The sequence below is a fragment of the Tupaia chinensis genome, unplaced genomic scaffold (assembly GCF_000334495.1).
Source record: "Tupaia chinensis unplaced genomic scaffold, TupChi_1.0 Scaffold000387_1, whole genome shotgun sequence".
NCBI lineage: Eukaryota > Metazoa > Chordata > Mammalia > Scandentia > Tupaiidae > Tupaia > Tupaia belangeri.
Window position 1 is genome coordinate 2,286,795 of NW_006159889.1, and position 25,702 is coordinate 2,312,496.

Here is a 25,702-nt window from a genome sequence, read left to right on the forward strand (position 1 = left end):
ATACACACACACACACACACACACATACACACACACACACATATATATATGAATATATACACACACACTTGTTGGATTAATGGAAGTGAAGTAGAGTGTCAGGTCATGTACCTGAGACAATGTAGTTACAGCACAGCAGAAACTAAAGCTGAAGTCTCCTTTCTAATTTACCTCCGAGTCTTGGCATCTCTTTTACCTTGCTGGCCCGATACATCAGCAAATGGGAAACTGTTCGAACTACTCAGTGCCTTTATCCTTTCTGCCGTAATGCAGGCCGCCATCGCCTCTCACCTATTCTACTGCAGTCATCTCCCTGCTCCCTCTCATGCCCTCATCCAATCTGTTCTTCACCCAGCAGCCAGAACAATCCTTCAAAACATAAATTGGATATTACTCCCCTGCTCCAAACTTTTCTGGGCTTTCCTAATACACACAGAGTAAAATCCAGCGTCCTTATCCTGGCCTGCAGGCATCCCATCCTCTACCCCTGACTTCTCTCTGGTCTCTCCAATTTCCCACTACTCTTCTGCATGCTGTCTTCGATGCAGCCACATCAGTCTTGCTGCTCCTTGAATGCACCAAGTATGTCCCTACTGGGGCTTTGAACTTGTTACCCCTGCCTAAAACACTCTTCCCTCACAGATGCCTATGATTCTTTTTCTTCCTTCATCCAAATGTCTGCTCAAATGTCACCTCTTTGTTGAGGCCATTGTTGATCACCTGCTGTCCCTCTCAACATCTCCTTACCCTGCTTTATATTTCTCCACTGCACTTGTCCCAATCTGACATACTACTGCTTTTCTTTATTTCTTTCTTTCTTTCTCTTTTTGAGAAAGAGAGAGACAGAAAGCGAGAAATCACCGCCCCCTGGGGGAGTGCTGCAATCCCTTCTCCTCCATTCTCCTCTTGGGATTTTGGACATGCAGGTCCACGCGCCTATTGTTGAGTTTTAAGCTGCCGGGTCCAAGACTCAAACCATGATCAACTATGTGGGAGTCTAGCAACATAACCATTATACCATCTGCTGGGCCCTACTACCACATTTGTGTTCATTGGTTGTCATTGGGAATATAACAGTGAACGAGTTCCACGTTCACTGTTATATCCCCAGCACCTGGAACATAGTAGGTCCTCAATAAACATATTGAATGGCTAAATGGATTTTTGCTTTGCTTTTGTCCACACACACTCTGTGTGGATGATCTCATCCTCTCCCATGTAAATGGTACTCCAATATGCAATGACTTCTAATCTTAACTTCAATATGAATCAGTCTCCTGAGCTTCCAAGTCTTTGCAACCACCTACTGGACATCTCCCCGTAGAGAGATCTAAAATGCAATACATCCAAAATAAGATGTATCATTTTTAGTTCCCATTTCACTAAGTGGCCCCATAATCTTAGATGCCCAAACCAAAACTCTAGGATTATTTTTTAGTCTTCTTGCTTTCTCACCCCTACATCCAATCAGTCTCTTACTTCTGTTACTCCTATCCATCAGTAGCTCTCAGATCAATCCACTTCTCTCCATTGTCAAGGCTTCTAGCCTCAGCCAGGTCCCAGTCATCATCTCTCACCCAAATTACTGCATCAGCCTCCAGCTGGTCTCCCTGACTCCAGTCTCTTTAAAAAAACTCTACAGGATGTTTTATGGTTTATCTAAAACATAAATCTTGGAGTCAGAGATAATATCCAGGCTTCTAGCTTGAGGAATTAGATGATAATGACTCCTATCACATTAAATGAAAGAAGAGGCAGTCTGGGGACATGTGACATTTGACTGCCTTTGTGGCATTTTTTAACATAGCTGTCGCCTCCCACTAGGTGGCAGAAATCATCTCATTCATCTTTGTCTCTGTCCTCAGCACCCAGCACAGTGCCTGGCACAGGACAGGTGCTCATGAATATTTATTATATATGATTGTGCCCTGAAATTCACATGAGAAGGGACTCTTTCTCAAAACCATGCCTCAGTGGCACTCCACCACTGCTATTGTATTTGTCATATTGTACTATAATTCCTGTTTACTTGTCTGAAACCACACTGAATGATGAGACCCTCTTCCGTAGCCAAATCACCAGCACAAGGTGGGTGCTGAATCATGTTTGTTGACTAAATAGCTTTCTGGATCTCTCTGGGTACACTGCAGAATCCTATTTACTGGTCCTCCTACCTCTTTCTGACCTGCTGGCTGCCACAACAAGAAGACCAGCCATTCTCCCTGGCAGATTTTCCCTGGCCCAGTCACTTCTCAGTTCTTTTGGTGTCTGTGACTCACTGCCTCAAGGGTGGCTTTTGATCTCTGCCATCAGCTACTGCCACTAAGGATTCCGGTCATGTGAATTTTTCTTCTCTGCAATAGCAAGTAACCACTGTCACCTACAAGAAATGGCTGTGCATAGGGTTTTACTCTGTTGCTCTGCTTGGGCATAGATGCCCATGAGAAAAGATGATGTGGCATTCACAGGTACACAACAGAGGGAGGACCCTCCAAGTGGAAATCTTGCTGGAGGAAATGGACGAGGATGTGGAGATTTGAAAGAGAAATTCTCTAGGTCCTCAAGCAGGAAAACATGTTGGAGAACAGCATGAAAGGAGACAGAACAGAAAGACAGGCATTAGGCTGTGGCATGGAGTGAGGAAAGGGCTTAAAATATAATTATATTATGATATGATGTAATATAAATTATATAATTATTATATTAGAAATAATGACTATTATTAATTGAATGCCTAAAATGTCCCAGGCGATGAGCCAAATGCTTTCCATGCATTATCTCATTTACCCTTCACTGGAACCCTTATGAGTTAGGTGCTAAAGAGTTTGAACTTCATCTTGTTTATCTTGGGGACAGTGGGGATCCATTGAAGGCTTTGAAAGAGGAGAGTTGCATGATCAGATTTATCAGGGCCTGCACATAGAAGGCTATATCCAGAAAAGGGAAATGTCAGGGTCAGGACAACTGAGGAGTCATTGCTGAGCTACCATGGGTATGCTAGGCCAGAGAGGAGAGGAAATAACATAATCCATAGAAAGGAGCTAAAAATGGACATTGTGAAAAGCAGACTTGAGCCAAGATCAGGAATGTCAGGAGAGTTCATATGAGAGGTCTTTTTTTTTTTAAATAAAATTATTTATTTATTTTACTTATTTAAATTGTTTAAAGATTTATTTATTTAATTCCATTTGTTGTGTTGACAGAAAAATAACCAACTGTAAAAATTAATAATTAACACTCAGTGTGGTTTATTTCCAAGCCAAATATGAGTGACCTAGGCCCGGAGAAGAGACATACATGCCTTTCTTGGGGTGATCATGTACAGGGGTTCCTTTTATTTGTTTTTGAGATTGACAGACAAAATTCAGTGAAGAGATTTTCCATTGGTCTGGCCCAAAAAGGCGGGACATGTGTGTGTGGGAGGGTGGGGTTTGTAGGTTTTAGATGGGTTCCACAATTCCTAGGTGGTGATTGGAAGGGAAGATCTGTGTCTTAGTTAAAGAAAGGCTTAATCTACATCTCAAGGAAAGGGAAGTTCTGTGTCTTGGCAAGAGATAAGCAAAAGAATATACTGTAATCGGTTGAAATATACATCTCAAAGCTACTATGCCAGGGACAGGATGTAGGAAGAATCTTGTTAATAGAAAATAAATGGTCTGTTAATGTTTGTGGGCATGACTTCACCAGTCTCTTTTGAAAAGATTTTGGAAAATAGGAAAAGTAGTCAGAATTTTTGTCCTCAGTTGTTATTATTATTTTTTAATTTGATCAGAGAGAGAGAGAGGCAGAGAGAAAGGGAAAGTGAGAAAGCAAGGCGCCAGGTCTCGTACTCAAACCATGGTCACCCATGCGGGAGTCCAACGCCTTAACTGTCATTCCACTTGCCAGCCCCTATTTATTTTATTTATCATAATCATTATTGTTATTATTTAAGTTTGATATAGGGCATGCTCACCAGAGAGACAGAGAGAGAGAGGGAAAATTGAGAAAGCAAGCCATGAAGTTCGGGTCTTAAACCACAGTCAGCCATGTGGGAGTCCAGTGCCTTAATTACCATACCACCTGCTGGCCCACATGAGGTCTCTTTTAAAAATTCATGGAGCATGCATATTATGAAAAACTATACATGGATTTCAAATTTTTTTGAAATTTAAAATTTAAAACAATTTATTAAAATAAACTCTTATTTTAATTCCATCATTCCATGAACTTTTTGAGACTCTCTTACATTGGGTCATTTGAGTTTATGGAGTTTATGACCTCTGGAGTTGGGCATAAGGGTCTGATATTCCCAAGAGATTCAAGGGTAGAGATGGAAAATTTGGGATCCACAGAACAGAGATGGCCTTTGATTCCATGTGGAGGTGTCCCCATTCAGGAAGAGGACTGGACTTACTAGATCCTTGGTCATCTAACTCTGGCTTACCTCTCCAGTATCTGCCTTCAGTGTCCCCCCTCAGAGTGGCTCCCCCTTGTGGTCATACTGTAGTACTTTCCTGGCTGGGCCAAGTTCTTCCTTCTGCAGGCCTTTTTCTGAACTCTCCTGTCTGTTTAGAGCTACCTCTGTCCTACCCTACTTCACTTGGCTAACTACTACTTGTCCTTAAGGATATATTTAAAAGTCAGCCTTTACATTGCTTGCCATTGAGCAAGTCTGTGCCTTCTCTAGCCCATAAGTGTGCCACCTCACATCCCTTCCTGCTCCTGTTTGAGAAGACTAGGTAGTTAGAAAAAAGCCTCTCAGGGCTTCATTGTGATTCCTTAGTAAATTTACTTAGGGAAGCCAACCCCAGACAGGTCACCAGCCCCAGTGTTCAAGAGCCTAAGGCCTGGCCTTCAGTACTATTTTGGAAGCACAAGGAAAGAAGACAGAGGCCCCAAGTCGGCCTGCCCCTGCACTGCCATTAGGGATTCTGCAAGTTCATTCTTCCTTCATTTAATGAGCACAGTTGTCTCCTGCATCTTAGATGTTATTGCCTCCAAGAAGCCATCTCTACTTCTTAGCCAGGCGAGGAGCCTCCTCTGTGCTCACTCTCCTCCTGTGCTGCCCCCTACAGGGTCATTGCTCTTTCTGTGTTTTTATTACCCACTAGATAATAAAACCCACTCACCCACTAGGCTGCAAGCTTCTTGAGAAACATTGGTTTAATAAATGAAATAATTGTGCCCCACTGTGTGGGGCATGTTCCATGATGGGCCTGGGGGGCTACCAAGTTGTGAGAACATGGCCTCTGCTCTTGAGCAATTACCAATGTAGAGATTTGATCCTCTTCCCTGGAGATCAACTGTTTCACTCAGTGAATTACCATAGATCACTTCATCCTAGTAACAAATGTGTTTGGAATCTTTGCATACACATAATTTCCTTTGATCCTCCCAGCAGCTTTAAGAAGGTGGTAGATAAGGCAAAGATTAGTTCCCATACCCTGGCTACCAGAAAGAAGGGGGGGGGTGTAGTTTGCCATCTCTGTTGTCACAAATTCACCACTTGAAAGGACAGAGATGGAGGCCATAGAATTCCAGCAATTCTCCTTTCTCTGGTGCTCCTAAGGGCAGGAGTTTGTCTGTGGGATCAGATCTCATACCATTTTCACTCCATCTTGAGGCTGGTACCTTTTCTGGCCTTCAGATATGGAGGATCCCTCACAACTTTATCACCCCTACTCCTAAGATTGGGGAGCTCTGGGCTAAGAGAGGCCATTGACTGGGCTCTAACTGGAGCTTCCCAACCCAGCCCAGACAGGATGGGGCCCATGTAAACCGGATTCGCCTTGTAAACAGCTGAGCAGCTGGGCTCCATCTTCACAGGGGAGCCTCAGCAACAACCCAGCGGGACAGCCTCAGCCCAGCAGGGCATTGTCCAAAGAAAAAGGGGGGGAAAAGCTGAGTAAACAAGTAGGGCTGGCCAGTTTTTTCGTCTCTGACTTGTTATTTCAGCCGGACAGTTGCTGTGCTGACTGGGCTGGGCCAGTTTGGGCCAGGCTTGCTTGGGTAAACTGGGCCAAGCTTAAGTCTCAGTACTCTTCCTTACCTTCTTTTTTGTCTTCTCACCTCACCTCAACTCACTGTACCTTTGCTACTCTAGGTTCACTTCTGGGAAAGGTGCCAAAGCTAGAGACTACAGACAAGTGGGGATAGACTCTGGGAGCTGATGGGGTGGTAAGGAATTGGCCATTTGACAAGTTTCTGTGCACACATAGAGAACATCCAAGGTGTTCTGAGAACATAGAGCAGAGGGCGACGTGGCAGATCCAGATAGTCCAGACGCTTTGAACGACATTGTCATTAGTATCCCCATTCCAGCTCCACCAAATGTAACCTTGCAACAATCTCCATCTCAAAGTTCCTGTGACCTGGAAACCTAGGACTGTCGTTCCTATCAGACTTCATATCCTAGTCATCCCTGGTCACTTTTCCAGTATAAGCCCCTGAAGCCTTCTCCAGTATTTTCATTCCCAAATAACGGTATATCCCCTTTCCTCACCCACTGTCACCTCCCCTCCCTGCTTTCCCTATCTGCCATCTAAAGCCACAAACAAATTCCACTGTAATCTCAGCTTCTTTAGTTAGTCCCCCTACTTCCCAGCATAGCTGAAAGCAGGTCTTTCTGCAGAGTTTTCTGCTTCATCTGCAGCTTTCTTCAGTGGAGGCCACTCATTCTCTGAATATCTCAGCTTCGTTTTCCTCTCCCATGCCACTTCCAGGTGGCACTATTCTACTCTCACAAAAAAGAGAATTGCTTTTCCCTTCAAGCTCTTGCCATTTGGGTGGACCACAATTTATCAGTTCCTGTCTTTGTTATTCACTGGCTTCTTGGTTGTTTCCCTGAATGTGTACCTGTATCCGTCTTCTCTACTTCATTCCCATCCATCATTTTAGTCCCCAAGATTTTCAAGGTCCATGAAATGATGACCCATCCAGGACCCTCAATTCTCTGGCCTTGATCTCCTCAACGTCAGTGACCTTTATCACCACTTTACTTCTCCCAGTGTATCATCAAACCCATCTCGCTTGTCTCTACTCAGACTCAACCCCATGAGTATTCCCCTCAACTATTTTCTCATCAGTAATCCTCAACTCCTCTGCACCTGTCCCTCTGTAGCACTGGTTAGCAAAGTCCTACCTCTGGATCATTGCTCTGGCCTACTTTTGTGCCCACGGTTGAACTCTGTTGAACAAAATTACAACTCTGCAGACCAGCTGCATTGCAAATACCTGTCCTCCATTACCTGTCTCAATGTCAACCCTCTTCTCTCTCTACTCTTGCTTTATCTAAAAAACTGTAAAATATGTGACATCTTCTAACTTTAATCCTCTTTCCTTCAACTTCATCTAAACCCTTTCTTCGCCCCTCTTTCTCCTTTTTTTAAAAAAAATTTCTTTTTTTTAGGTTTTTGTCATAGGACATGTGCACGCACCAGAAAGAGACAGAGACAGAGAGAGGGAAAGTGAGAAATCACCCCCCCCAAGGGTATGGCCACACTACAGTCCCTTCTTCTTTATTCTCCTCTTGGAATTTCGAGCATGCACTCACACACACCCGTCTTGATTTTCAAGTCCCCAAGCTTGGGACTCGAACCCCAGTCAGCCATGTGGGAATCCAGCACCTTAGCCACCTGCTGGCCCATCCCCATCTCTTATCCCACAGGTCCTCTTGTTCAAGGCTAAGCTATTCTGTCTGCATATAAGTCCCCATATGATCTGATCTCTACGTATCTTTCCATCCTCATCTCTCTCTATTCTGTCTTATCCTTTATGAACACCAAACCACACTGTACCTGTAGCTAACATTTATTGAGATCTCACTATGTATCTATCCTAGTCTAAGCACTTTACATACGTTAATTCATTGCACTGTCACCACAACCCATACTACACTCTACTACTCTGTATTCTAACACATTACGCTATACAGATTATGCTACAATCATCCCCATTTTACACCTGGAGAAACAAAGGCACAGAGAGGCTAAGTACCCTGCCGTGGGCACGTGGCAAGTCAATGGCAGAGTTAGCATTCAAATCTTGGCAGTCTGACTCCAGAGCTCAGGCTTTTCTCTGCTGTTTCTCTGCTGGGAGCATCTTTCATCTCTGTTTCTTTGCCTAATTTCAACCCACCCATAAAGACTAAGTACAAGAATCATTCGCTCCAGGGAATATTCCCTTTCCACAGTTCCCCAGTCTTTCTCCCAGACTTATACCCCAACTACTACCAATTTCTAGAATGTAGGAGGTACCTGATAAAAAGATTTTTGACAGCATTAGGCAGACATCATTCACATACCATATAATTGACCAATTTCAAATGTACAATTTAATGCGTGTGTGTGTTTTAATTATATACGCAGGACTGTTCAACTACCACCATAATGTCATTTTAGAACATTTTTGTCCCCTCCAAAAGAAATTCCATGAGCAGTTGGTCCTCATCCTCTCCTTCCCCAGCCCCTGGCTACCACTAATCTACTCTCTCTATAACTTTGCCTATTCTGAACATTCACATAAATGGGATCCTATAACACTTGGTTTCTTGTGACTGCCTTCCTTCATTTATCATGTTTTCAAGATTTATCTATGCTGTAGCATGTAGCAGTACTTCATTTCTTTTTACGACCAAAGAATGTTCTAGTGTATGGACATACCACTTTTTATTTATCTATTTATAAGTTGAAGGGCATTTGAGTTGTTTCCACTTTGGGGCTTTAATGAATAATGTTACTGTGAACATTCAAATGTACTTTTTAAAAACTGCCAGAGGGTGTATGTGTTAGAGAGATAGAAAGAGAGAGCATCCCCCACTAGGGCATCAGCACACCACAATCCCTTTTCCTCCGTTTCTCCATCCTGTTGGGATGCACACTTGTTCCTGCACCTGGTGTGTTTATCAAACTTCAGGGGCTTGAATTCGACCTGAGGTCAGCTTTGTGGAATATGGCTCCCTTAACCACTAGGCTAGGAACTGGCCCTCACGTGCACATTTTTGTGTGGATATCTTTTTGGTTCTCTTGGATCCATACCTAGGATTCGGAATTTCTGGGTCATATGGTAATTCTATATTTAATTTTTTTATCATAAAAACTTCCTCTTTAATCAAGGCTTTGAACATGGAACAGATTTCTTGAATAAAATAAAAACTTTCCAATACATTGAAATATAAACCCACAAGTCACCATACACAAAACACCCAGCAGGAAAAAAAAAAAAACAAGTTTACATGATCCCTGAAACAACCATGGTCTTAGTCTCAGATGCTTCCTCCATCCGTCAAACATGTTCTTCTAGAGACGGATGGCACCATGGCTCCTGGGGCCAACTTGGCGGCCCATCGAGCACTCCTCTAGCTGGGCTCCAGTGATTTGGGCTCTACTCCAGAAGCAAAGCAACGAGCAGCACATCCAAACAGTGTATTGAATATCCTTTAAATATCAAAGTGAGAAACAGGAAGGCGACATAATCAGGTTACCAGAAAGATGTTAGAAAGTAAGGACAGCTGTGTAGAGCTGGACACTGAAACGTGGCTTGTCAGTTTCATTTGTTTGGCTTCTTGGGTAGTGGCCTTCGGGACCACCAGATGTGAGGGTCAGGTTCATGGATCATATAATGGACCCATCCCTCACTCTGCTGAACACCAAGATTCCTCCATTCAGACTCAGACATCAAATGGGTTTTAGGAACCAGTTTGGCTATGTCCTTGGGCAACATGACATGCCAGTACTCGAACTCCTTGTCATCGTATTTGTTCGAATAGTAAATTTGTTCATGTGACATGATGGCTCTTCTTACAGGCCTCCAGTCCAGCTCCCCAACCTCCAAACAACTCCCAGCAGCACCCTATATTTAATATTTTTTAAGAACTTCCAAACTATTTCCTAAAGTAGTTATACCATTTTACAGTCCCACCAGCAAACAATGAGGGTTTTAGTTTTTCTCTATTCACCAACATTTGCTAATATTATCTTTTTATAATATAACTATCTTAGGGGCCAGCAGGTGGTGTGATGGTTAAGGTGCTGGACTCCCATATGGCTGACCATGGTTCGAGTCCTAGACCTAGCATCTTGCTTTCTCTTTCTCTCTCTCTCTCTGGTCAAATTAAAATAATAACAATAATAAATAAAATTAAACAAATAATTCTTAAATATATATATATATATAATGAATACACACACACATAGCAGCAGGTTTATTTTCTCTCTATTGGCTCTGAAGTAGGGACTATTCACAAATCACCTATAATCACACTGAAACACAATTCTTGTGAGAAAAAAAAAAACCAGAATATCAGATGGGCTTGATTGACTCAAATGATGGATAGACTCTTCCAAGTAGATAATTACAAATGAGATAAATATTTGAATTTGAGTACATGTAGAGAGAAGGGAAACTAGGCTGAAGAGAAGTTCTAGGCGTTGATTGTGGGTCAATTCAAGGACCAGCAGATGATGAGGAGGGTAAGGTGCTGGATCTCACATGACTGACTGTGCAGTTTTAGTCCTGGACCCAGTGGCTTGCAAATCACACTGGGCCATGTGTGTGTGTGCCCAAAACCCCAAAGGAGACTGAAGAAGAAGGGATTACAGCATAGCCATCCCATAGGGGGATAATTTCTCACTCTCTCTCTCTCTTTTTCTCTCTCTGGTGAGCACACATGCCTTATAGCAAAAACTAAAAAGAAAAGAGAGAGAGCAAGAGAGAGAGAGAGAAGCTCTGGGGGTTGATAGTAAATTCAGAAGAAGCCAGCCAGTGCAATGGCTACGCTCATGCATCTGGAATCATTCAAGATTCCTAGACAATTAAGGGGACAAATAGTTCTATTGCACCCTGCACTGGTCAGACTAGTGGTCAGTCCTCCTGGAGGGCTACGTCCAATTTGGGAAAGTAGACAGAGGTCAACAGCTCTAATCACTCCTGTAGAACAGACCTTGACAGTTTGCCAAGAATGACACGTGCCTATTATTTAGCATCCATGACCTTCACAACCATCCCAGGAGTGGGATAATAATATAGCTAATATTTATTGAGTGCTTACCGTGCAGCCAACATTCTTCGTTCTAAGTGTTCTACGTGTAGAGAATCATGTTATCCACATGACCACCCAGAGCTAGGTGAATTGTATGCATAGTTCACATAAAGAAACAGGCACAAGGGCTTAAGGAACTTGATCAAGATCACACAATTATTGAGCAATAGGACCAAGATTCAGACCCAGGCTTCTGAGAACTCTGAGCAAGCAAACAATGTGCCTTTTCTGGGAATCAGCACTAGTTGCTCTGGCAAGTTCTGCTAAGCTTGATCTTTTCTCTTTTTCCTTTTTTCTTCTTCTTTTTTTTTAATTGCCAGAGGGCTTATGTACTCACCAGAGAGAGATGGGATGTGGCCGCACAGGACATTATCATGCCACAGGCCTTTCTCCTCCATTGTTCCGGTCCATCAGGATTTAAAGTGCACACACACATGCCCAGCATGTTGAAAGTTGAAAGTTGAACTGCGGCTGCAGCCATGGGGGCTCTGGCTCCCAATGCACAGTGCTGAACCACTGCTACAGGGCCAGCCCTAGGCTGAGAAACCCCAGTCTGAACCTGGACATGTGAGTTCTGATGCCGTGGGACCCATGAAGGAGGTAGCTCTGTCACTGAGATGTGTACCGTGGGCCTATGTGGGCATGGATAACAAGAATGGGGACAAGCTGTGCACTTGAAGTTACTCACTAGGACTTGGGCCAGGTAGTTCTGGGCCCTCACCTGGGACGCTAGCTATTTGCAGACATTGTCCACTTTTCCTTCTCTTCTCACACTCTGTCTTCTGTTGACCTACTGTGCCTGAGGAGGTCTCCACTGAGGTCCTGGCCGGCCCTTGGACCACATCCCTGAGGAAGTATCTCATTAAAAAAGTTGCCCCTTCCATTAGTGTAAGGATTAAAAAATGGCTCTCAAAAATGTGAGGTGAATTACTCTGATTCTTCACATCCCTGTTAAAAATTAGGCAGGGGTTTTGGGCCTTGAGCTGCTGACTCCAGATGCTGTGCTTTCCTCTTTCACTCATCACGACAGTAGAAAATGGGCATCATGGGACCAGCAGATGGCGTAATGGTTATGTTGCTGGACTCCCATGTAGTCGACCGTGGTTTGAGTCCTGGACCAGGTGGCTTAAACCTCACGCCAGGTGCGTGTGTATGCGTGCCCAAGATCCCGAGAGGAGAATGGAGGAGAAGAGATTATGGTATGGGCCATCCTCCCTGGGGGATGACTTCTCTTTCTGTCTCTCTGGCAAACACACGTGCCCTATAGCAAAAATCTCTCTCAAAAAGAAAAGGAAAAAAAGAAAAGAAAAGAAAGAAAACGAGCATCACATTCTGAGTGGAACTGACACGGAGCGCCTATGAGCCAGGATGTCTTGATCAGGTTCCACTGACTGAACTAGAAAGAAGACCCTAGGGGACAATGGATGTTGTTTTCAGTCTCCAAAAGGCTGCGTGTGGGACAGAGAGCAACACTTTTCTGTCTGAGCCCAAGGGGTTAAACACAGTCCAGTGAGTGGAACTTCCAGGGAAATAGACTAGTTCAAGCTTGTATGTAAACTTTGTCTTCTTTTCACCAAAGAAAGAGAGAGAGAAAGCGCCTCCCGATGGGACATGGTCATTCCGCAATTCCTTCTCCATTTCTCTACCCTGTTGGGATTTCAGGCACACACACATGTACCTGGCATGTTTTTTAAGCAGCTGGGACTGGGATTTGAACTATAGTCGGCCACATGGATCCAGTTCCCTTAACCACTAGGCACAGGGCCGGCCCTGTGTGTGAACTTTCTAAACAGACAAAGCTCTTAGAGCAGCAGTGCCACAGGGGGTGCTGCAGTCTCTGGCCGCAGAGGTGTCAGAGGTGTCAGGCAGGCCCCACCAGGAAGACCGTGGGGCGAGCTAGACCATGAGACCCTAACCAGAGACCATGGAGACTTTAACCAGAGTAGCTGGAGGCTGTGGGCTCTGAGCCCTGCCTCTTCCAGCCTCAGAGCTCTGGAAGCCTGCTCTCTCTGGTCATGTGTCCTCCTTCACAAAGCGGTCTCCAGCTCCTCCAGGAGACTGAGCAGAAGAGGCCACATGCCCAGGGCCCATGTTCATCAGGGCCTTCCTTTGCTAGGCAGTGGCCTTCTCCACATCTTGCTTTTCCCTTGATGTTGGTGGACTTTCTAGAGCAGGAAGTGGAGCAAGGGCCAGGCCCAGAGCCTGGGTCTGGGCCAGGGGAACTTCGTGAGTGAAAAGTGTCTCTGCTTGAGAGCTGAGGTCTAGGGTCCAGCCCTGGCTGAGAGGGGGAAGAACTACCTGTCCAGTGCTGAAGAGGGAAGGTTCATTTGATGACATCTTCATTAGGATTTTCCTCTCGTCATGCAGACTCCGCACCACACTCACACACATATATAACTATTGGAAAAACGATTTTAATACCCATGGCACATTGTCCTTGTGTGATATAAAATCCAATGACATGTGGCATTTGGAAAAGGTCACTTCTCCCATCAGGATTCATTAGCCTGTTTCAGCCTCTACGCCTGCAGGACGGGTCCCAGCTGCCTGTCCCCTGCAGTGGGGCTAGCTGGACAGGTGGAGCCCATGGGGATCCTCCCTGGAGAGCAGAGGACCTTCCCTGGGTGCTGGCCAGGAAATCCCTTCTTTGACCAAGTTCTTTCCCAGACATGCCTGAGGGGCAGAGAGGGGTGGGATCCCAAAAAAATGAAACCTTTGGCCAGGCCCCCATGGCTTTCAGGTCTGGAGTACACAGGAAGGAGAGGGACAACACCAAAGCCTCTGTGTTTTCCTGAATATCATCCTTTGGCAGGGAAGGAGGACTAGAGGGACTCTGGAGGGAGAGCCGAGGAACCCAAGTGGACGCTATGAGTGGATACAGGACATCAGAGAAGGGGCCTTGGAGGCCACTGTGGGCAGGATGCTGGACCTTCCTTTGAGGGGCCTGACTGGAACCTGAGATCACCTGGTTTTCTATTCATTCCTCTTTGCAAAGATGGGGCCCAAGCCCGACTTCTGACTCCACCCCTGAGTTCTCACGTGCTCAGATTCCATCTCTAGGTGTGATGCAGCTGTGCCCACTGCCAGGCCTGTGGAAGAGGCCTTGTCTGTCAGTGTCGGTGTGGCCAAGGGCTGGCCAGCCAGCACTCGCATGCGAGCCTCCTCTACTCCCATGTGTGGCCTGTGTTGGTATTGGCATCTGTGACACAAACCCAAGGGAGTTGTCTCCTGACCAGCTAAGAGGGAGCTTGGTTTGTCTGAAGGGAGTCACAGTAGAGCTCAGAGGAACCGAGTTTCAGAGTAGAAGAATGAGGGCAGTCCGAGGAAGAGGAAAGACTTTGAAAAGAACTAGAGCTGGGGATCAGGACGCCAGTGAGCTCGATGAGAACAGAAGGATGTGCCCAAAGACAAAGCCTGGGAAACAAGCAGCTGTGTGAGCAGAGGAGGTCCTGGCTCCTAAAATGGGGTGTCGAACCACTCACATCCTCATGCACCCCCTTTTATGTCTCTACTCTTGCAACCCAAGAAAAGGAGTGGCCTCCAGCAAGGAGAACGAGGAGTGTCCAGAAAGGAAATGGGGGAGTGTGATGTGCAAAGCCGAGTGTGATAAGTGTCCTAGAAGGAGGGAGCTGTCTGCTAACGTGGCTGCCAAGAGTAGGTGGAGGATCGCTGAGCCGTAGCCTTTGGAGCTGGAGGAGTGGGAGTCGTTGGCAATCCTGGCAAGAGCTCTTTCAAGAGAGGATGGGAGGGAAGGAAGAGAAACTGATGAATGTTGATGTCTCTGTTGAGGAGGTTTACTCCCAGGAGCAGATATATACATTTATACGAAGATCCATTCATTCATAAGAGAAGCATTTATGGAGACCCTGCTCTCCATGAGGTCTTGCACCAGGCAGTGCGTCCCCATAAGCAAGCAGCACAGTCCTGGCCTCAGCATCTCCCAACGCAATGGTGACTGAATGAGCCAGAGTTCTCCCACTGATGATTTTAGCTTCATTTCCATACCTGTTCAGATATATTAGAAATTCCTGCCTTCTCTGGGTATGGAATGCAGCATGTCCCAGATTTCTAAACTGTTCCAGTTCCTAAGTTTGACTTATTGTCATACCACATGGTCACACTGGGTTCCAGTATTTTTTAACTTTTTTTTTTTTCCAGAGGACGCATTTGCTTACTAGAGACAGAAAGACAGGGAAAATGAGAAAGCACCCTATGGAGTATGGTCATGCATTCCTTTCTCCTCCATTTCTCCTTGGGGATTTTGGATATGAACACACACATGCCAGGAAGTATCTCAAGCCGCTGGGTCTGGGGCTTGAACCATGTGATCAACCATGGAGGATCCAGCCACTTTAACCAACACGCCATGGATTGGCCCATTTTTTATATATATAGTTTTAGAGAGAGTTTTTTAAAAAGAATTATTTTCTTTAACTTTATTTATTTATTTTAATTTGACCAGATAGGGACAGAGTGAGAGAGAGGGGGGAAAATAAGAAAGAAAATTACCAGGTCCAGGACTTGAACCATGATTGACCATGTGGGATTCCAGCACTCAACCGCCACACCCCCTGCCAGCCCCTAGAGAGATTTTTGCTATAGGGCACATGTGTTCACTGGAGAGACAGAGAGAGACAAAGAGACAGAAAACGAGAAATCACCCTCCCAGAGGGGATGGCCATGCCGCAGTCCCTTCTCCTCTATTCTCCTCTCAAGATCTTGGGCACACATGTGCCTGGCATGAGTTTTAAGTCACCGGGTCCAGAACTCGAACTGCAGTCGACTACATGGAAGTCCAGCAACCTAACCATTGCACTATCTACTGGTCCCCAGTCTGGCCCATTTTTAACTATTTTTTTAAAAAGTGTATTTATTTTATTCATGATAGGCCATATGTATGCAGGAGAGAGAAAAGCACCTTCAACAGGGCCGTGCCATACCACAATCTCCTCCCCCCACCCTCCAGCTCATTGGGATCTTCAGGCATGAGAGAGCATGTACCCGCTCCCCAGGTGAACCTGGGAATCTGAGCCCACAGCTGACCATGTGGCTTCAAGCCCTGCTGTTCAGTTTGCTGTACCCCGTGCCACTGGACTGGGCCACTGGGTTCCAATTTTTAATTTAGAAAATGTGGTCACTACCAGATTGTTGTGAGAACCAAAGAATTAATACATGTGCAAGTCGTCTGTGACCTGCCAAACACTCTCAGTGCAAAGCGGCATTCTAAACTGGCCCAGACAGAGGCAGGCTTAGTTACTCCACTCTTTGTGTTTTCAGGGTAACTCCTTCCCGGCACCGACCTCCCTTTACTTTGAGTGTGTTTTAAGGTGTGTGCCTCTCACTCCAAATTGTGTCTGACACAGGGCCTGGCACGCAGTCTCTTTTCTCAATAAAGATTTATTGAATGTCTGAATGGATGGATACGTGTGGGGGACATAGACAAGGAAACAGAATGAAGTAATTGCCACCGCTAACATCTATTGCGGACTTCCTACAAACAAAACCCGATGCTAATCTCTTTACATGCATTACCTCACATCATTCTCCCAGCCACACTATTAGGTAGATGGTATCATTTGTCCCTTGCAGATAAGGAAAGGGAAGCTCAGAGAAGCTAAGTGATCTGCCCAAGACCACAGGTCCTCAAGGGCCTGGGGGTTCCAGCTGGAGAGGAGGGCTACTGACTCTGACCTCTGCAGAGGGTTACAGGAAGTGTCCGTTAGCCCTTGGATAGCCCCCTTTGGCCCACTGAGTTCAGAACCCAGACAATTGGCCATGAACCCACCACTTATATCTTCTCCCCTCCCTCACCAGGCCAGGCTAGTCCAACGGGAGCAGAGAGCAGCGCAAAGGAGCCACCCAGAGCTTCACTCTTATTTTACAACCCTTGTCAAATTCCAAAGCAAGTCGTAAATTCATTAACCTCGTAGGGATTAAGCTGTACAGCTTACTTAGCACCATAAACAAGATCATTGGGATGTTGATTTTCCCCTTTTATTGCTTTACTCGAGGAAAACCTTGCTGGCTTCAGCTCTGGAAATAGGGGTGGGCTCCCCCAGAAGTTGTAGGATGCTGGGGCACTCAGAACTGGCCATCCTTTAGTAGTGGCTGGTTTAGGCAGGACTGGCACCAGGGCTCAGGTGGAGGTCAGCCCAGAATCACCTCCCCCCGACCCCCGCCTGCTTGTTTGAGCACAGCCAGAGGAGCATTTCTGATCCAGTCACCAGGGCCCCTCTCTCTGGAGCTGGCACTAGGTAGCCCGGCAAAAAGCAGAGGCGAGGAGATCAAATGCCTCCCCTCCAGGGTCACCTGGCTCTTCTGGCAAAGATGACATCTCCCTGATCCTTCTGTGGGTCGTAAGTGTGAAGTTTGGGTTTTTGAGACGTTGTGTGTGAGATATGCCTCCCTGGAACCCTGTTACACGTGGGTCAGCGCGGTACCCATCTGACATGAGGGAGAAAAAGAAAAAGGACAGCTAGTTCCTTCTCCCAGCTCACCTGGCCCCTGGGGGCTTCCTCTAGATCAGCTCCTCCCAGGAAAGCTGCCATTGTCTGTTTAACCCGTCTGTCTCTCCAACAGAGTAAGGTCCCTGGGGGCTAGAATTGCTCTCTGTCCTGGTGCTTGGGGTCCACTTCCTCATGTCCCCTCCAAGGCCGCCTCTGGCAGGGATCCTCTCCTGCTCCCTCTCTCTGTCACATAGGAAGAGAAAAGCATGCAACCATCACCTAGACCCTGTGCCCCTGAGGCCCCCCAGTCCCTCTCGCCTCCCTTCAGGCTCTGGAATAGGCTCTGCACACTTGAACCCTGCCTGTACCCCCTCCCAGCTGCTCCTCAACGGTGACAGCTGCACCTCAGCCCTACGTGTCCCTTGACTCTGCTTTTGCCAAGGTCAGCAACTACTTCAAAGTGCCAACCCCCATGAATACGTTTTAGTCGTCCATTTGTACGCTTTCACTCCACAGATATTTAAGGGGTTCCTAGATGCTGATGACACAATAGTTGGCAGACAGAACCAAGACTGTGCCAGCCCACCTGGGTTCATACCTCACCTCTGCCACTTTCTATGCTGTGTGACTTTGAGCAAGTTCCTAAGCTTCTCTGTCTGGTTTTCCAATCTCTAAAATGGGCTCGCCAGAGTATTGTGGGGAAGATTGTTGTGAAGGCGAGGTGAATGATAGTGGTGAGGCCTTCTGGTCAGTGCACAGCACATAGCCAGTGCTCTGGTCACTTGCCAAGTATCACACAGCTGGCAAGCAGTGGGGCCAGGCTTCCGACCCAAATCTTCCTGTCGCCAAAACTTTCACTCTCTGATGACATCCTGCCACCATCACCCCCACTGTCCTAGCTATTCAGGTTTTGCAAATGGTGGTTACCCAGAAAATATTCGTGCAACATATTAATTTAATCAGTGGGTCTATGTTTGAGGAGTTGAGATGAGCAGGACAATAGTTATTTAATGGGTAGAAATTAGGTGGAGAAAAGGAAGCCATTTTGAAAAGAAGATAATTATTTCCCATTTTAGCACATTTCATTGGGGTGAACACTGGGGTGGCTATGTCCTTTGGGCAGTTGACAGTTCAGGGTGGGAGGTAAGAAGAGACATTAAATTGGAGGCAGCTTTGGGAGCCATGCAGTGAGTCATGGAGAGTTAAAGTCCAAGAGGGTAAGAAGAGGATGGGACCAGCACCTGGTATAATGGTTACGTCCCTGGACTCCCACATAGTCGACTGCGGTTCAAGACCTGGTGGCTAAAACTCATGTCAAGTGTGTGTGCATGTCCAAAGTCCCGAGAGAAAAATGGAGGAGAAGGGATTGTGGCGTGGCCATTCACCCTGGGAGGTGATTTCTCACTTCCTGTCTATCTCTCTAGCGAGCACACACATCCTAAAGCAAAAATCTCTTTAAAGAAAAAAGAAGAGGAACCCTCCAAGAGCAGAGGACAGGGTTGGCCCTGAGTCAGAGGGACTGGGAGAGGAGACAAGGATCGAGGCAGAGATGCGTCCACAGGCACAGGCAGGTTGGACAGAAGAAAATTAGGGAAGGGGAATAGGGAGTCGCCAGATCAGGGGGAGGGCTGGTCCTTTCAAGTGAAAAGTTACACACAGGTTTGAAGGTAGAGGAGAGCGGACGCCTCTAGGGCATCAACACAAGAGGAGAGGGATAAGGTCAAAGGTGAGGTCCCTGCTTAGGACTGAGGGAACTGGCTCTAAAGGACAGTGGGCACTAGCTTTGGAGAAAAGGCAGAAATTCTGAAAACTGAGGCTGGAAGGAAGCAAGCAGAGGCCAGTGGTCCTGAAGCTGGAGAGAGGAGAGGCTCGGCCCTTTTACAAGATCTTCTCAGTGACAGAATAACAATGGTAACGGTTTAGCGAGTCACTCAACTTGGGAGGTACAAATACGAAATACCCCTCCAGTCTCTACCAATCACACCTCGCCAACTCTGTTTCCTTGGATAGGTAGTTGACCGCTTAACAATATGAGCAAATTCTCATTCCCAACTACTACTGATTTTTTTGTTTGTTTGTTCGCTTGCTTTTTAAGATTATTTACTGTAGGGCGCATGTGCTGACTGGAGAGAGACAGAGAGGCAAAGAAAGTGAGAAGTCAACTCCCCCCCAGGGGAGATGGCCATGCCACATCCCTTCTCCTCTCAGGATTCAGGGTATGCACGTACACGCCCTTGGCATGTTTTTAGGCCACCAGGTCGGGGACTCAAAACGTGGAGTTAGCCGTGTGGGATCCAGAGTCTTAACCATTATCCCACCTGCTGGGCCCAGGTTTTTAAGTTTGTGCAGTCTGAGATTCTAGTGTCACACCTGGTTTAAGGCATTCTCTCCTGTCCTTTAATCCCTCTTCTACCACCTGGGAGGGAAGGGGGCAGGTCTGTCTCTGGAACGTTCTCTTCCCCTCAGCTGGCTATATTAGCCTCCAGACCCTCCCACCAGGCACAGGGAAAGGGGACGACTCAGTGATCACACCACAGCTGCTGCAGAGTCCCACTCTCTGGTGGCGGAACTGCTCCTCTGGCCAGCCATGGGCATCGGGCTTCTCTCCAGAGCTGATTATCTTGTAGGCACAAGTGTTCACATAACTGAACCTGCCTCAGCCTTATTCGCTTCCTCGTCTGTAAAATGAGTAGCACCAGGGACCAGCAGTTGGCATAATGGCTATGCTGCTGGACTCCCATATAGTCGACCGTGGTTCGAGTCCCAGATCCAGTGGCTTAAACTCACGCCAGTCACCTGTGCATGCGTGCCCAGGATCCCGAGAGGATAATGGAGAAGGGATTGTGGTGTGGCCATCCCTCCTGGGGGGCAATTTCTTGCTTTCTGTCCTTCTGTCTCTCTCTGTCTTTCTGGCAAGCGCATGCACCCTATAGCAAAAACTCTCCAAAAGAATGAGTAGCACTGATTTCGAGTGAGCCCATAGGACCCGTGTTAAGGATGAGACAAATGCTCGTAAAGCCCCTTAGACGTGGACTTGCTCCACAAATGGACTCCATTACAGGATGCATGAGCAGGAGAGCTCCCAGGCATGAACGTTCATCTGCGTCGCTGTCCAGATGTGTGTGTGTGGGAACCTGTGTGTGCAAGAGTCTGCTATAGTGTGTGTCATTGCCTACAGCTGACCCCAGGGCTGTAAATCCTGCCTCTGCACCCGCTAGAGGGAGCACTTTATAGCCCAAGGTCAGGCCCATGAATCATATGTGGGGCTGGCAGGAAGCAGTCAAGCGGGGCTGGGGCAGCTGGGTGGGAGGAGGTCCCAGTGTTCCGAGCACTGGGCGAGGCACCCTGGGTACCCCGAAGCTCTGATCTCGGGGGGCCCAGATGTTCTCAGCAGGATTGCAGCTTCCCTGGAGCCTCCCCTGACAAGGGGGGGGCTCTCTGCCTGAAAGCGCCCCTCAATACTTGGGCTGCCGAGCAGTGGCCATGCCCTCCCAGGACAGGCCTCACCTGTGTTCTGGGGGCCTGTCCTTCACACCTGCCATGTGGAGACTGTGGGCTCCTGAGCCCAGAGCCCTCGGCCTGGTGGATGTGGAGTGGCCGCCCTCTGAGCCAGATGCTTTTATTTCTTCTTCGCCTTTCCAATCTGTCTTGGGGAAAGTGGCCCCAATAAGGCAGCCCTTTCACTCTGAAACAGTTTTATGACTCCAGCCATAATTAACTTGAGTAATAAAATTTTTCAAATCCAAATAGATATAATTAACATTTAATGCCCCTGGTTGGTGCTGGTGGCTGGGCCCATTAAGAGCACCGTATTGATTGAGAAGGTGAGCCAGCTGGGCCTGCTGCTGGGCCGGGGGCAGAGGTGGCTGGAGCCTAGAGCTGCTGAGCAGGCCCCACCCAGGTGTAGGAATGAGGCAGAAGGCCAGTCCCCACTCCTACCTAGGGAGCAGAGTGTGACTACCTAGCCTGAGGTAGACTCCCTTCTGCCCTCAGACTCGGGCAACTCTCCCACCTCAGGCCCTATGACCTCCAGCCCCCTCACCACCAAGCACCAACCCTCATGTTGCCTTCCATGCACCTGAGACCTGCCTCCTCTCCAAATTTATCGGGCCTCCGAGGACAAGGCTATGTCTTCTCCCCGAGGAGCCCCTGGCTTCAGGGCACTCCTCTTCCCACTGTTTCTCCTCTGCCTCACCAAGCTCCACATGTCTCCAGGTTCCACTCTGAACCCAGCTGGTCAGATACGAAGCCTATCTGTCTCCTGGACGTGACTTCCATCTCCACCGAACTTCTCTTCCCCAGGAAGCCAGAGTGGTACCGTGCAGGAAGCTGTCACTTGAATCCTAGCCCCTCCACTTCCCTGCGGTGCGACCTTAGGCAAGTGATCAGGCTTCTCTGAAACCCAGTGACCTTATCCATGCAGTAGGGATAACAAGAATATCCACCTCCTAAAGGTGGAGTAATATTAGTCTTAACCTCACTTACTTCACCAGAGCTCCAGATCATAGGAATTACTGTCCATTATTATTATTTATTTAATTTTATTAATGTATTTTTAACTTGACCAGAGAGGGACTGAGTAAGAGAGAGAGAGAGAGAGAGAGAGAAAGTAAGAAAGCAAACTGCCAGGTCCGGAACTCGAACCACGGTCAGGCATGTGGGAGTCCAGCACCCTTAACCACCACGCCACCTGCTGGCCCCACTGTCCTGTTTTATGTAAAACAGGCTTAAAGAAGGCAAAATCCTCACCCCCACTGTCTTATATTTCACTGTCTCTCCCAATAGTTAAATCTAACATCTATTTATAAGCGACAGTCTGTGAACAATGAAGAATACAAGGATTCTAAGTCCAGGCTCTGCACACAAGGTCTGGAGGGTACAAGGCAGGGAAAAGGGGTCCATAACCAACTGGTGAAGTCAAGGCTACGTGGAAGGTGTGCAGGCTGCAACCCTGGTGCCCAAGAAGATGCAAGGTGCTGGGCCCAAGGCCAGTTAGGAGGACAGAGGTTCTGTCCAGGATGGACAGGGTGCACTGGGGCTGATGTCACACTGAGGGTGCTGGCCCAGGTATGGTCCTCAGGATGTAAGCCCTGAGAGCAGGGAGCTGGTTACAGGACTCAGAGATGTGGCTTATGACATCATAGGTCATCCTTTAAAAAATATTACTTTATTTATTTATTATTTATTTTAATTTGACCAGAGGGAGACAGAGTAAGAGAGAGAGAAAGTGAGAAAGCAAGCCACCAGGTCTGGGACTCAAACCACAGTTGGCTATGTGGGAGTCCAGCGCCCTTAACCACAACACCACCTGCCAGCCCTAATCACAGCTCATCCTTTTGGCACGTCAGAAGGGCCAGGCTCCCAGGCAGTCTCCCATACTGGTAGAGTAGGCAGCCCAGGCCCTGATGAACAAGGAGAGTCTAGGGAGGGGCTGAGTCCTCCCTCTGTCCATCTTGGCTGCCACGATGTCCCCCTGCTCCAAAACTGACAGTCCTCTGCTCTCCAAGAAGGTCCATATTCCACTCCCCAGAAACACCTTGCAGGCCTTGAGGGACCCGGACACTCTCAAGTCCCAGGTTTGTTATGTGCTGTGGTGGGATTTGGGGCATCTCACTTGACTTCTCTGAGTTGGGTTCCTTCCTCTGTAAAATAGGGATATTATTCCCAGCTGCCTCCTCCATGTTTAAGGGCCGAACTGCTTTGTCCTTGCTTATTAGGGATGGCTGGGGTGTGTCCTTTTGCAAAGGCCTCTTCTTGTCACAGACCTCAGTTCCCTGTCCGAATATCGAGGGGGCTCACAACATGGTCTGTAAGTCCTCCCAGCTCTGAGTGCCAGAGCACGAATGCCCCAGGGAGGTCCACTGGCCCTGGCAGCCTGGACCCAGCACTGTCCTGTCCTCCTCTTGCTCCAGCCACTCTGCCCTGTCAGGATGCCTCTCCTTTGCTTAGAGGTTGCCCCACCCTTCCTTCCCTTGCCATTTGACCTCCAGGAAACCTTCTTCTCCTCTGAGCCCTGACCTCATTCTCCTCCTTAGTCCTCCTGCCTGCAGTCTCCCAGTGAATCTCGTGTGCCCAGGCTTCCCTCAGCCTGTGAGCCTCAGAGCCTGGGCCTCACTCCTCCAATGGCCCTAGAGGATTGGCCCCCAAACTCTGAGGGTGTTCCAGGACTAGGTTTCAAACAGGTTGCACTAAAAATGAAAGAGAAGAAAGACAGACCAAGAGACAGAGGGACAGAGGTGGAGGGAAACCTCTCCCTGAGCAGACCTGAGCCACGGTATGGTAAGCTCCTCTTGGATTCCTCCCGGCCTCCCCACTCTGTGGTTAGAGAACTAGAATAAGGGAGCCTGGGCTAGGGCCTGTCAGCTAGGGGGACCTGGCAGCGACAGAGCAGAGAGGCCCATTGCAGAGCTGGTGACAGGCCGTGCCCAGCCAGGCCCTCCAGCTGCCCTGTCTCGGACCCTCTTTGCAAGCACATCCTCTAACCCAGCGCCCCCACTCTCTCCTTGCAGCTGCCTTGTTCATGACGCAGGCCTGTGTTGTACTGTGCTGTGCTGTCTCTGATCACCACCTGCCTGGGGCAAAGCCAAGCCCTAGTGGACAGAGGAACCCAAATGATTAGCCAGGTCCCCCTCATGCCCAGGACCACTGGGGCTTGGTCTCCCCTTGCAGGGCAGCAGGGCGTGCTAAGACCCACTCTGCAAGTCTCCGTCCTTCAGGCAATGCACATTCGTCTCCTTCATTTGTTAAAGTGAGGGGCTGGCAAGTATTGTGTCCTCAGTCTCTAGGTGAAGAGGGAAGACTCAGGTGGATGACAGCACTTGCTCAAGGCACATGGCCAGTGATGTTGATGCTGGTTTCAAGAACTGACCTGCCTGACTCCAAAACTCTTCGCCCTCCCAGGCTGCGTGCCTTCTCCCTACTTCAGCCCAGCTATCCAGCCCTGTCCATGACTGAGCCACTAGGGCAGAACCCAGGGAGTGGGAGAAAATGGGGGGAGAGGAACATATTTGGTGTGGGGACCGGCCCAGGCCTGCCCTGGTGTCTCTCTAGCCCTTTCTAGATCATGGAAGCCCAGTAGCCAGTCTCAGAACAGACCTAGGAGCACAGCCTAGTACAGACCCAGCCTGGGCTGGGCCACAGGGAGCCACTCAGTTCCCTTCCCTGTCTCCAACTTTGCCTTGGACCTGGCAGAGGGCAGCGGAAGGTTAGACCTACTGTCCTGCCTGGTCAGCCTTTGCTCCCTAATAAGGATTACTTTGGCCAGATGCTTTAGTGTAGTAGGCAGGACACAGCACTGGACCATAGGAACCCAAAGTCTCATTCTCAAGCTTACAAGCAACATAACTTTGGTCAATGAATTTTACCTTTCTCTTTATCTAAAGTGCTAAATATCTCAGTATATTAATAATAGTAATAATATAAAAGGCTAAAATGTGTGAGGCACTTCTCCAATGGCATTATATGTAACCCTGCAAAGTAGGTTCTTTTGTTCTATTTTATAGATGAGAAAACTGAGGTAGAGAGAATTTAAATCATTTTTCCAAGGCATTTAAAGGAATCGTTTCATTTAAATGGTTGATGAGAAAGTGACTCACAAAACTGTAGAGATACTTTATAAGTGTGGAAATGCTTTATAAAGCAGTAGTTTGCCCAACTAGAAGTACTTATAAATAGGAATGGGGTGGGTGCTTTTCTAAGGCAGTATTATCTGCTCCACACAGGAGTAATTTTAATTACACTTGGCCTCATAGTGTGAGAAATGGTTCTTCCCTGATGGGATCTGGCTCTGACACTCTACACTTGAGGCCTGGGTCACAGTGGGTAGTCCTCCAGGGCAAGACCAAATTGCTCCTATTTATAATTGCATTCCTACTTAAAAATCACAAAATATCAGATTTGGAGGGATAAACTTACCTGTCCAAGTCCAACTCACATGGCCTATCAGCCCTGCAGGAATCTTTCTGTATAGCCCAGAGGGCCAGAGAGGGGACAGGAATATGAAGGAGGGAAGACCTCCAGAGCAACTTTGATTTGGAAGGAAAAGCCCTAGAAGGTGCTTTGCCTGCCCCCCTCCTCCCCCGCTTCACATCTCCCTTCACCTCCCCACAGATACCTATGGCCTCCTTCGCCACCTATAGTGGGGCGGGGCTAATGGACATACTTCCACTCCTCCTCACATCCCAGGAAAGGAGCCCTGAGGACAGAACAAAGCGACGTGGCACAAGCAAGGACAAGT

General features: G+C 47.6%; 1 protein-coding gene and 2 pseudogenes across 5 annotated transcripts in view; 2 read left to right on the top strand and 1 right to left on the bottom strand.

Annotated features, from left to right (window-relative positions):
* Positions 1-25,702, top strand: part of RNF220 (ring finger protein 220) — a 347,984-nt gene that overhangs the window by 262,373 nt on the left and 59,909 nt on the right. The gene's annotated exons all lie outside the window — the stretch shown is intronic.
* On the bottom strand, positions 9,529-9,768 carry LOC102478186 (cyclin-dependent kinases regulatory subunit 1 pseudogene; annotated as a pseudogene).
* Positions 17,362-17,470, top strand: LOC114008785 (uncharacterized; annotated as a pseudogene).